Source organism: Aotus nancymaae, unplaced genomic scaffold (assembly GCF_030222135.1).
Source record: "Aotus nancymaae isolate 86718 unplaced genomic scaffold, 86718_ANA_hifiasm-v0.15.2.pri h1tg000014l, whole genome shotgun sequence".
NCBI lineage: Eukaryota > Metazoa > Chordata > Mammalia > Primates > Aotidae > Aotus > Aotus nancymaae.
Window position 1 is genome coordinate 54,542,575 of NW_026988425.1, and position 13,697 is coordinate 54,556,271.

General features: G+C 36.5%; 1 long non-coding RNA gene and 1 pseudogene across 1 annotated transcript in view; one reads left to right on the top strand and one right to left on the bottom strand.

Moving 5' to 3' along the window:
• Nucleotides 1–13,697, bottom strand: part of LOC105720618 (protein SET-like) — a 62,286-nt pseudogene that overhangs the window by 19,209 nt on the left and 29,380 nt on the right.
• Nucleotides 10,025–13,697, top strand: part of LOC105720644 (uncharacterized) — a 43,184-nt gene continuing 39,511 nt past the window's right edge. Inside the window, exon 1 of the long non-coding RNA XR_010342591.1 lies at nt 10,025–10,297. This is a non-coding gene — a long non-coding RNA (uncharacterized LOC105720644). The remainder of the gene's footprint in view (nt 10,298–13,697) is intronic.

The following is a 13,697-nucleotide window of genomic DNA, read 5'->3' on the forward strand; positions in this document are numbered from 1 at the left end:
GTATTAAAAACTTACACTGAGTAGGCTGTTGGGTTTTCTTTGTGGCCTTCAGGAAAAATAAAATGGAGTCACATACAGTCACTTGATCCTTCGGTAATTCTACTCTAGCCTCATCACAGGGGACTTCTCATTTCCATAGCACTACAGTCTATTTTCATTAAAGGGAACTATTCCTTCCTTCATCTTTAAAAAGTTACCTACCTTCTTGTATACATACCAGATTCACTTACAGAACTATAGCTAAATGAAACCAGCAACTATTTGCTTCTATTCATGCTTTCGTATTGTCATAAGCACTACCTCTTTCCCCTCCGAGCTTGTCTTTTCTTTTTTCTTTGCATATTTCCCAGGAGCTCTGCACTAAAGCATAAACTTTCACATTAGAGAAGTGAGTAATAAGGCCGACACCAGAGGAATACACATGCTGTTTGAAGAGGCTTTCTCACCCAGCCTCCCTCACACTTGCAGACTCATATCCAGCACAGTTGACAATTTTAGTTCATGCAGAATCCATTGTACATTCTGTTCCATAAACATACACATCTTTGTATGAGAAGAAAGTGACCCAAATTGAGAACATTATTAAAGACACAAGTAATAATACGCACTTGTAGAGCCTTCTCATATGCAGAGTCTCATTTGTTCCTCCTTGTGTGGCAAGCATAGCCTGGATTCCTACCTCTGTTTAACAGGCAAGGAAACTGAGGCTGGCAGTGGCAATGTAACTTCCCTGATGTTTCTCCTTTGTAAAGTGACTAAGTCAGGATTCAAACCCAAGTTCAAGATCTTTTTCTGTATACTATGTTCCTAAATCTTACAGTGGTGGGGAGGGGGATAGTTTTCATGTAAGAAAAAAGGACAACAGACATATTTACATTTACTTGAATAACTGCATGAAGAAAAGGAGCTACCAACTGGTGGTATCTCTAGAACATTCTACAGCACACAACTGAAAGCTACATAATTTTATATAGTGTTATATACCAATCACAGTAGAGCAACAAATACTAAAATGAAGATTCCCAAACAACTTTGACAATCACAGCTTCACCACCTCTTAATATTCACAATGTACTACTGTGGGCTGTTTGTTCTTTATCCAACAGAGCCTACTGCAATAAATTCTTGTTTATCCAAAATATATTTAAGGGATGTAGTCCTGCAAATAATTGAATAGGCAGGTTAGTGGAGACTACTAAATATAGTAACATCTCATTTATTTTCATCTCTGTCCAGTTTTAAAGCTCTAGAACAGGGGTTGGTAAACTCTTTGGTAAAAAGTCAGATATTAAATACTTTAGGCTATACAGGCCATATGGTCTCTGTAGCAACTACGCAACTCTACCCTTACAGTGTCTGAAAGCAGCAGTAGATGATATGTAAGCAAATGAGCATGGCTGTGTTCCAATAAAACTTTATTTAAAAAAAACAGATTTGGCCCACAGGAAGTAGTAGTTTGCCAATCCTTGCTCTAAAACATAACCCTCACCCAGAAGGAAAAAATTCAGTCATGTTTTATTTACTCTTAGGAGAGAACTGACACCCTGAGTGACACCTATTCTCTCATTTTATATGTAGTTTTAAGAAACTAGGCTATTTTCTTGCTTATAGCCAATAGTAAAATAGGAGCAGGAATTTTAAAGCAAGGGTGCTAGTATAGGCCAGTAGACTGAAGTCCAAACCCCTAGAGCATCGCCAGAGGACTGAAGCAGTAGAGCAGTCTGGGCCAGTTAGTTCAGGTGCAAACACTCCCTAAACCCTTCTTGTCCTCTTAATCATCTCAGTAACACCTCAATCAGTATCATCAAAGAAGATTCCATTTCACCTCCCTAAAACGGAAGAAACAGAGACGCAGGGATCCATTTGGAAAGACCCATGAAAGTTGGCTACATCCAGAAGTTTTGAAACTGACTGAATAAACTTCAGCTATCTAGAAAATATATCTTGTGAAATAATCAGTTTCCCAAATGATAATAAGATGACAAACATTTATAAAGCACTATGAGACATGCATCAGTCCAAGTAATTTTGGAATTAATATATATAAAATGTAAAGCATTATATTTTACGTATATTATTGTACTTAATCTCCACAACAACTGAACCAGGTAGGTACTATTAATATCCCATTTTCCAGATAATTAAATGGAGATACATGGAGATTAGTTTGTCCAGAGAAATTCAGGTACAAAGTGGCAGAGCTGGAATCTGAACCCAGGCAATCTGGCTCCAGAGACCACAGAGTTATAGGTTGACGCAAAAGTAATCGCAGTTTTTGCCACTTTAATGACAAAAACCACAATTATTTTTGCACCAGCCTTTCTCACCAATAATTGCTATACTATGCTGAGGCATTACTTTATACCCATATGTGGACTGCCTTAGTTCAAAGACTAGAAAATTTAATAAATATACTTAAAATCTCTCTTAAATAGAATATAATCTTCAGATTCTAAAAACTGAAACATGTCAGTGTTTTTCAATGCCTCAGAGTAAAGAATGCAAGTGCCTATTATTATTGTTCAGTTCCACCAAAATAAGAAGATTGCTCAGATGTTAGATTGAGCATATTTCACTCTTTCAGTGTTGTATTTAAAATTGTTTTTGGAATGAACCAGGGAAATAAACAAGTAAATGGAGTTATGGGAAAATTCTTTTTAGGCATTCCTAGTCTAATCAGATAAATATGAGAATGTTATATGAGTGTTCTATTTTTTAGGTCAGGATATTAAGATTAAAATGGTTTCTATTTGTTGTCTTTATTTCTTAAACGGCTTTATTGTAAATTTGGTTTATATGGAGGAAAGTAATTTTGTTGTTTAAATAGCTCAGGTTATGATTGGCTTAACACCCAACAACAATATTTGAACCTAATATATCCAAGGTAAAGGACTAAAATTGGTTTGACAAGTCCATGACTTTTATTGAATCCTAATATTTTATTACAAGAAAATTAACAGATTTGGAGAGATTTTTTAAATAGAATAATCTGAAAAAAATTGAGTAGGCAATTGTGTTCTTTTTATTTGTGATATAAATACTTTTGTTGATCCCTAGAAGTTCAGAGTGGGGAAAAATCTTTTAGCTTCTAAAAAATAGAGAAGCCACAAACCAAGCTTACGTTAATTGCACCAAGCTTATATTAGTTGCATGCAAGAAAAAATTTCTCCAAAACCTACTTGTACACTTACAGCAGTTTTTCCCAACAAAAGGTTAGCACTTACTGCAAAGTTTATAAAATATCCAAGGAACTATGGGGAATGGATGAATTTTGATTAGCCATTTCACCTTCATTGACAATTTTTCATTTTCTCCCTACCTTTTTATAAACTACAAAGCAAGGAATTCAAATACCTGACATAGAAGAGGACAGTGAGGTAGAGAAAAATATCCCAGGAAACTTTTTCACTATAAGACATAAGTATTAAATCATAGCAATCTCTATAATCACAACGTTCAGTGATATTTTAATAGCTTTGGAAATTTTTTAACATACGGATCAAGAATTTAAAAGTAAAATCATTTTTCTAATTTCTTCCAGATGGTAAATATTATAATTTTTTTCATTACCTTATTGGTTACGAGGCATAGATTCTACATAGACATATTGAAGAACAGGAAGGAAAGAAAAGAGAAAAAATGGTATGGCATAAATTGCTTAGTTGATCATTGTTGTGGACTGAATGTTTACATCTCCCCAAAATTCATATGCTGAGATCTAATTCCCAATCTGATGGTGTTTGGAGATCGTGTCTTTGGAAGGTAATTAGGTCATGAAAGTGAAGCCACCAGGAATGGGATTCTTGCCTTTATAAGAAGAGGCCAGATAATTAGCTCAGTCTCTTTCTACCATGTGAAGATACTAGAAGTCAGCCACCTGCAACACAAAGACCGCCCTCATCAGAACTTGATCAGGCTGCCACACTAATCTCAGAATTCCAGCCTCCAGAACTGTTAAAAAGTAAATGAATGTCTGTTGTTTATAAGCCACCCAGTCGATGATACTTTACTAACAGCAGCCTGAACTAAGACAATCACCAAAGCAATTTTCTATTCTTCGCAGACACAAATAGGACTAAAGCTCCAGCTTCCCTTTCACTATATGGGGCCATGTGACCAAGTTCTGGCCAACAGAAGGTGAGCAGCCTTCTCTGAGTTTTCTCCTTTGCCAAAGCACAGGAACCGGGAAGCTGGTCGTGACAACAAGGTGATAAGAGTGGAGTCACAAGAACACCACTTGAATGAATGAGAAGAATCTGCCCATAAGAATACTAACTTTAGGCTTTGATTGAGTGAAAAATAAACTTCTCAGTTAAGTCAACAAGATTTCAGATTTTATATGTTATAGCAGCTAACACTACCAAAACTAACATGCAGAAGCTAATAAGGATATCTAAAGATCTGGAAATATATTTCCTGGAATGGTACAACTTAATTCCTTTCTTGTTGAGTTTAGATTTTAGATCATCATTATATATCTTAGATGTTATTCATATATCTTCTATTAAATATGGTGTTTGTAGATAATTGTCCTAGCTGCAAAATATATAGATGCTTATTAGTTTTGTTTTTGCAATTTTTATTAGCAATATATATTGTCAGTACATCCTGAACTGAAAGGGCAGAGATCTGGATTCTAATTCCAGGTACTCGAGGTTCCTGTCTCAGACCTGCTCTGTGTGAAACTTAAACCTGATAACATCTTGGCTCCACCATTTCTTTGTAAAATATGGTGACTGAACTAAATAAGGTTGGAGACTAAATTTTATAAGAAAATTTGTATATTTCTTTTTTCAGGGTAGGTGGAAGATAGGGCCTCACTCTGTTGCCTACCCAGCCTGGAATGCTGTGCTGCAATCATGGCTCACTGCAGCCTGGACCTGCCAGGCTTAAGTGATCCTCCCACCTCAGCATCCCAAGTAGCTGGGACCACAGACGCGAGCCACCAGGCCCAGCTAGGAAAATTAATAATTTCTATCCAGTACTTTTTGTATATACTACAGATTGGTCACTCCATTATTAACATAGTTAAGTATTTTGAGGAGAAGAGTAGCAACCTCATAAATAACCCTTCTTCTTTGAGAATTATCCTAAAAGTTCTGCAAACACAAAATAAATGTCTACTAGGTTATATAAGCTCCTTGAGGAAACCATGACTTGTTCATCTTTGTGTTTCTAGCACCTAACTCCTGATTTTTGCTAAATAAATAAAATCTTATTGAGAAGTTAAAAAAAAAAACCACATTATTTCACTATAGTTTTAAATTACTGAAGAAGTGGGCTTATCTATGACCAAAGACACAAAAAAGTCAGGTCAATGGTCCTAGAACCAGTTTTCAAATAGTACTACAAATGAAATTGTTTCACTCCTAGAAGTTCCCTCATGAATTTCTGGGTGAGCTGTGTGAGATAAAAGTGGGAAAGAATCCATCCCATTTTAATATGCTTTACTTATCATGATTTGTCTATAATTTCATCTATTTTTTAAAGAAGGGTTCAACAGGTGAAATGGGTAACTGCTTTAGCCTAACCTATATTGCTATTAGGAAACATCAAACTTATAACAGCAGTGAGCTCAAACCACTGAAATGTAGGATGCAGCTATGGACATTAATTCCAAAAAGGATAATGATTTTCCAAAGCAGAACCACCTAAAAATTTGGAATTCAAAACTGCTAATTGATCTTTCAAATCATTCAGAAAGTCATTTTGACCATTTTATCCCAGAAATGAAAAGACCTACTAGGAGTAAGCATCACTTTAAAACCTAGATGATTATTTCCTTAGCAAAATTTAATAATGAGTGTCAAGACAGGAATTTAAAAAAAAAAAGCAAGAACATCTGTCAGTCTAAATTTCCTAACGCACTTTTTCCTGTGAGGAAAATATGTCCTCCAAAACTTCGTCATTGGCAGTTCTAAATGTAGGCTGTGAAGGAATGCTTATCTAACTGTTGGCTTAGTGCTATATCTAAGTGGAAAGAAAATTACGGCACAAGCTTAACCAACAAGAACATTCATCCTGTTTGAGAGAAGCAGACATAGCTTAGAAAGTTAGTCAATCTAATCGATAATATATCTGACATTTTCCATATTAAAAATTGAAAATTTGCAAACAATTTTTATTAATATGCTGATAATTGTTGCAATATGTAACATTTATATGGCATGTGGAGGTTTTTGAAATATGTTCTCACATACAATGCCACATTCATTTATCACAGTGAACCTATTGGTATTTTTAATACTCAAGTAATAGATGGATCAGCATTAAAGCTCCAAAAGCCTTCATAACATTAAGATCAAACACTGAAGATTTTCATTGCTTCAAAGGTTTTGTCCATTACTGGGAATATAATGAGCTACAGTCATAATAAGAGTGTAGTTATACACCACATTACAAATTACATATTACAATGTTCTTTTGACAAGCACTTTCTCACTGTGATGTGGATATTCACCAATCCAGTAAAATACCGGAACATATATCATTATTTTCATTTTACAGACCTGGAGACTGAGGCTTAGAAAATGTTTCATAGCCTGAGCATGGTCCCACTGACTTCATGATTAATTCACCAAAATATTCTGCTTCTTTAAATCAGAAATTAGAATAACACTGTTATAATTAAATTGGAATCATTGATTGTCTTAAAATTAAATGAAAGCTCCTCCTCCACCAGCGTCTAGCTCCACAAAAGGAGGGACTTAAACAAATCTAAGGCGTTTCACTCCTTGTTGGTGAGCTTTTCCTTTGGGAAGGGGAACATTTGTTTCATTTGTTTTGTTTTTTTTTCTGCTTTTTTAAAAACATGCTCAAGGTAGACAGCAACTCTTTTGAAAACACCAAGTAAGAATAATTAAATTCTTGGGCAAGATGAAGCAATCAAATCAGTCCTATATATAACACAGGAAAAACGTTGGAAGGAAGAGCAAGTTTTCCAAAAACAAAATTCGCCAAAAAAAAAAAAAAAAAACCCCACTGGAAAATGTAATTCAATCAAGAAATAATATATTTTTCAGTTTGGATTTATGTCATTACTTCAGTAGGTAGTGTTAATAGTCTCCAAATGCCAGTGCGTATTCATGAACACTTAGCAAGTTCATGATGTGATACATTCCTTTTTGGATACATCTTTTGTCAAATCCATCTGTCTATGGCAGATATGCATAGTTTTACAGAACCTTATCTGGAAAAGAACTTCCACAGTTAGACAAAAATGGCTTTAGAAAACTGAAAGGAGTGGATAGAAGAAAGATCAACTATTGCTGTTTGGGAGATTTTTTTGCTTTCTTCACCATGCCTTGCCCCCAGCCCACTGTCCACTGGGCACCTGGTGCCTCTTGACTCCTTTTCTTAAAGCTGTGTTCTTTCACAAGTAAGAGATGTGACTCTGGCATCTCAGGGAGAACTGAAGAGATGGAGGTCCCAGAGGAAAGTACTGATGTAAGATGTAAATACTCCTAGTATATACCCCCCAGCATTTCCCTGAGCCTTGTTTTTAAACACCCTCTGAATTCTATAGGCAGCTGCTTAATGTTTGACAATTAAGCATTTTTATGTGATTCGTGTCACTAAGGGCCCAAGCAAGGTAATGTAAAGAGTGAAGGCCAGAAAAGGTGGGGGGAGATGTGAATACCACACCAAGCGAGCCACATGGACCCAAGGAAAAAGAGGAGCTGAGCTGAAGTCAGGAGCTAATTCTGATAAAGTAGCTTCCACTCCACCACTTACTACTCTTAGATGGGCTCCAAACCATCTTGAGGGATGGGATTATATTTCTTTTATAGATGCACTCCTTTCTTCCACTAATACATCAGTTAGGAATGTATAGCTAAGAATGAGCCAACCAGTACTATTCGTGTCTATGGCTACAAAAACTCAATAAATCAACTTGCTATTTTGGGTCAATAAATGAACTTATTATACCGTTTCTTCATTAAAGTAAATGTGTTTCTAAAAGAATGTATTGAAATTACATTTTAAAAAATCTATTTTGCATATATTTGGTTGATACAGAAAAGGAGTCTATGTTGGCTACTTTTCTTTCTTTTTATAAACTTCATTCATTGGTATGATCTAAAAGGGAGTAATATTTCAGAAAGCAAAAAAAAAAATTTTTTTTTAGACCAAGTTTCATTTTTGTTGCCCAGGCTGGAGTGTGATGGTGTGATCTCGGCTCACCGCAACCTCCGCCTGCCAGGTGCAAGCGACTGTCCTGCCTCAGCCTCCCAAGTAGCTGGGATTACAGGCATGCACCACCACGCCCGGCTACTTTTGTATTTTTAGTAGAGACGGACTTTGTCCATGTTGGTCAGGCTGGTCTTAAGCTCCTGACCTCAGGTGATCCACCTGCCTCAACTTCCCAAAGTCCTGGGATTACAGGCATGAGCCACCATGCCCAGCCAGCAAAAACATTTTTAACAACAAAACTTTGCATTTCCAGGTGATCTTAACATGCAATTATGCAAAACCACAACTAATATTTTTCTCCTACTGGCTAAATCATGCGAGTTGTTTAAATAGGTGCAACCAAAAATAAACTACTGTTTTTTTTATAGGAATTGGCAAGTAATTACCAACTGTAGCCATTAGAAGTTTCTATTTGCCACATGAATCTGTGATTTTTAAAACTGTTCTAATGATTTTTGTTTGAGAGTTATACATAGCACAAATAAATACACTTGTATCTATACGTGTAAAGAGGAAGAATTAGACAAAAAGCAACTTGAAAAACAACCCAAATGTTTTTTTTCTTTTAATGACCTAGCTTGTACTGTATTGAGAAAAAGTATAAAAATTACTTGGGAGGAAGAAAAACATTTCTAAGCACTAATTTCATAGGCAGAAGTCCTATTATTTTTTATGATAGGCTAGGAGAAATCAATAATGATATAAAAGGAAAAAGTAAACTGCTCACATTTACCAGTCTATACTCAGTGTTAATTCTATCCTGCAGCATATGCTATAGAAGGTAATGAAATGCTGGTGTTTTCTAGTTTTTCACTTCAATCTGCTCCAGCTTTATCCTAAACCTGTCAGCAACAGAAGTTACCCCCAGCAATCACACAAACCTAACAACGGCTTCTCTAGTTTAATTTGATCTGTTCCAATCACAAATTCCAATCCACATACTTTCTTCTGTTATGGTTGTGTCTGCATGTGTTTAATGTACTTTTTATAAGGCTTTTTAAAACAAGCTCATGGTTTTTCATTCAGTCCTCTATCACATAAACAGACCCACTGAAGAGCATTTTTGTTCATACAAATATGTTCTAGTTATTCATAGTGTATGTCTTCAGTTGGCTTCAGATTACAGTGAAGAAAAGTATTGCTGCCATCATTTTACATTTCTCCTTTTTCTGTGCTCTATCTGCTGTGTACCCATGTTCCTAAAGCATTTGTTATGATATTTGCTGCTCGCTCTCAGTTTTGGACTGAGATAGTAGGGGAGGGGAAACCTTAAAACTTGCCTGACTCAAGAGCTCTCTAAGCCACTGCTTTGATCCCAGCATCCTGCTTTAACCTGCTCCTGTTGGACCTTTGTCACTTTACTGACCCCATAATACAAACAGTTAGCAAACGCATCAAACAGCCTCCTTCAAAATGCAGCTTGACTGTGATTCATGGCACAAAGCTGGAATAACCCTGCCAGGTCTTAGAAGCTTTCAGATTCCTCGCCTTGAACTTGATACACATAGTACAGCACCTTAAAAACGAATCATCTGCTAGTTCAGTATTTTCTACTAACAATCACTCCCTCCCAGGGCATGGAATTAACTTACTGAGCTTAGAAAAAAAAGTCAGGATTACTCACACAGTCTTGAAGATGCAATGTCAGCTATTTAGGACAGAAACATCCAAGGCCGTGTCAGAACTCAATTACGACTACATATGCATTAAGGCAGGAACTGGCAGGCCTCTGGATACGGCAACTAGAGGACTCGTGCCTCTCGTACGCTGGGCTATAATCTATGAAACTGAGCTCCAGAGCCAGCCAATCACTTAGCTCCTCATAACAAGTCTAACTGGCTCTGGAAAGCTGAAAGGGCTGCACTGGAACAACACAGATGAGATATTCTACACAGTAATCTACTTATCTGGAATCACTTTGCCTCTAAAGGCCAGAGAAAAATCACAGATTCCTTGTCAGAGGGGAAGAGGAAGGTGATCTGGGGAAAACGCAGCTACACCTGAGCAAGGTCTCTTCCCGGCTTGGCAATCCCAGCTGTGCCGGCGCTACAGGACCTGAGGCATCCCAGAAACCAAAGGGCAGGCACGGCAGAGAACGCCTGAGGTAATTCTCATCTTTCTTTTTATTTTTAGTAGAATAATGCTGACTGAAAATGATAAGCATGAAGTCGCTGAGGCAACTAGATATGCTTCTATTTTATTTTACCTTTTTCTATTCCAATTGTGTGGAGGATCATTTGTTATTAAGTCTGAGGAGGGGGAGAATTAATGTATCTGAAATAAACTTGAAAACGATCATTTGTGGAGGAAAATAGAGGATGTTCCAGAACCGTTTCAGAGCTACCTTTTCAGATGGGTAAGCTTTTCACCCACCCACAGAAACAAGAGGCAACAGGGCTGAGACAGGGAAGAGAGGGATGAGTTTCAAGAGCACAATTAAAAGTTTTTTGTTTCTTAAAGAAAATATCTATGCTCAGAGAGAAAATTGGGAAGATAAGTTACTGCCCAGCTCCTCTGGCCTTTGACACTTAGACCATATAAGAATGTTCCCTGGTAGGAGGGTCGGGACAGAGAATCTTAAGAATCCTAAGAGAGAATCAATACTGCTCTCCTGCCCCAGGATTTTTTTATTTTATTTTCAATATTAGCCTTATTTCCCATTACATTTCAGTGTTCATTATACCAGCTACTTGTTACACCATACTTCTACATTTGCAGTTATTAAAGGATCTGTGGAAAACATTTTAAAGTCAAAATTATTAAAGAGGCAACTAAAATAAGAAAGAAAAAAATATATGAAACTGACATACACATAACCCAGACACCACCCCTTAGACACTTAATGTACTTAACCCAATGACAGATCCTCCCAAATCCTCAGCAAATTGTGTTTCTTTAATAAATTTTGTAGCAAGTGTAACATTAGCAACAAAAAAACCTTGGCAATAAACTTGTACATAACTAAATCAATCCATATGCTTTCATAGTGACAATAGAATGTACATAATATTTTATTTGTGTTGTTGAACTTATAAGCTCCTAAGGGAAGAAGCTGGGAAGAAAAACTTGCTTTGCTTAGTGGTGAAATATAAACAATAACAAAAGAGACATTTATGCACTTTTTGTTGGCTGTAGATAATTGACTGAATTCAACTTGAGATTTGACACCAGAAAGAAAAACATGGCAGTAGACAGAAAACAGAAAAAGTAATCCATTGACAATTTCCCCCCAGGGTGTGTTCTTTGAATTGTCCAATCTGTAGCTAGCCAGGGAAGAATATTTCTGCTCCGTTTAAATAGTTTTTATTTAATTAAACCTTTGTTTATTTGACAGTGTTGCTGCCTTCGGTGACTATGTGAGAATGGAAACTTCTAAGGAAGCCAGGTTGTTAGAATTGTTATTCCCTTTAGTCAAAGATAGCATAGATTATTATCCAGACTGAGATGGAAAACAAGCCTTTTATTGAATTTTCAACACAGACTCCCTGCTTCTCATCTCCTTAATAAAATTCCATTAAAATCTCCTTGAATTCCCATGTTCAAATCTCCATTTGTTGACAGACAAGGCCAAGAATACTCCAAACTGAGGCATTTAAGTCATTTCATTTGTATTCTTGTCCAGAAATTTCCCATAGGAAGACTTCACCTCCTGCAACTTTGAAGAAAACTATCTTACTGCCCAAGACAATCACCAACAACCATTCACAAAGTCATTTGAGTTTAAGCTTTCACAGCTTTTGTACATTCTGTGTGTCAACATACAACTGAGTTACAGACTGTCCCCTGGCTCCCTGATCCTTACAAACACTGCAAGTTTTGTTTGACTCAACTTCAAGCTGTTCATCTGTTAGTAAGTAATGTTCAAAACACGTTCATGATGAGAACTTTCCAAGAGACCAGCACTTCCTTCCCCTCCTATAATCATAATAATCATGATAACCTGAAACATGTTATTGGGACTTGACATTTTTCTGGGGATTGAAATACAATAATACTTGGAGCTGTCGCAAAGCAGGGGCAACCTCACCCTGAAACAAAGGAAATCATGTCTCATTATTATCCACCCTGAGCCACCATAATATGCTGTGTACATTTATTTACTTTACCCTGTGCAAAACAAAGCAATGGAAGAGGAAACTAAAAAATACACATATTAGTACCATTGTCTTCTTTTGCCTAAAATTATTAATGTACCATATCAGAGTCTGCTTCCTGCAGGCATCATTCTCAATTCATCAAGACTTGTATCAGCAGGTTCTGGCTGGAAAGACTATCTCCTGTTATCACGATCAATTAATGTTTTCTGGTGATCACATCAGGTAGTGTCTAAGAAGTTCATGGTATACAAGGGCCACCCAAATAGCTGAGTGCAGTCTTTGCTCATATTTCCTTCATCTCAACCCCACAAACAAGAATTAAGATGATGCCAATAAAAGAAAAATTGCTCAAGAAAGTAAACCTTTTTCTCAAGCAAGCACTGTCAGCAACTCTCAAGTATTAGAGCAACTATGGTAAACTGAAAAATGTTTCAAAATCTGGGCCAAGAATGATTTCTAGGTCCATAAGCTAATTTGTCTGGTCTTGCTATTTGCGTAAGCTAAAAAAAGTCACTCATGAGTAAACTACAGAAAACATTCAGACCCATCATGTTAACATGTCAAAGCAACTACGACTGGCAGGGTATTACCTCCACTCCAGGTGACATGGATAAATAGCCCCATTATTTTCATAGTGCCAGCCTCTACCTAAGGAAACCCTAGACCTTGGAATGAGTTTCCTGGTAGGGAACTGCTGACAGTTTCAATGCTGACAGTTGGAGCCAGTGTCTTATAGAGTAAATTAAAATAAAAACAGTTGCTTTTTAAAATATCAGCAAGAAGGCCTGCCTCACCTTAACAAAGCAAAAAACAAAGTTTTAATTCAAATTAAAAATCATGATACTAGAGATGGGAGTTTGTGGTCACTATTAGGATAAAGCTCATGTTCTTGGTTCAGATAACAAAATATTTTATCTGGACAAATGGACCTCAAATTAAAATTTGCTCTTGGCACAGGCGGGGAATTTTTTGTTGTATTTTGTTGTGGTTGTTATTGTTTAAATCAGTCTCTCCTAAGGTCATAAATATGAAATCATACTAATAATGCATGCGAGAAAATGCTAAAATATATTACACTTAAAATTAACATAAACCATCAACCTTTGGTACTCATACATTGTAGTCAAAACTCTTCTAGGTAATGAGACCTGAACAGAAGGATCCATTTATTTGTGGTCTTGCTCTTTGTCTAAGTTTCTCAAAAGCATTAGGGCAATGACATATACAAAACTGGTAATTACATTTAATAGGAAAAATGTGTGGAGTGCATTCTTAATATTTGATGCTATAACCACTTCTTTGCTTCAAACAACATGTAAAGCAGTATAACATGGTGGTTGGTAGAAACTCTGGAGTCAGGCTACGTGGGTTCAAATCCCAGCTCTGACTCTTAATTGTTGGACCTTG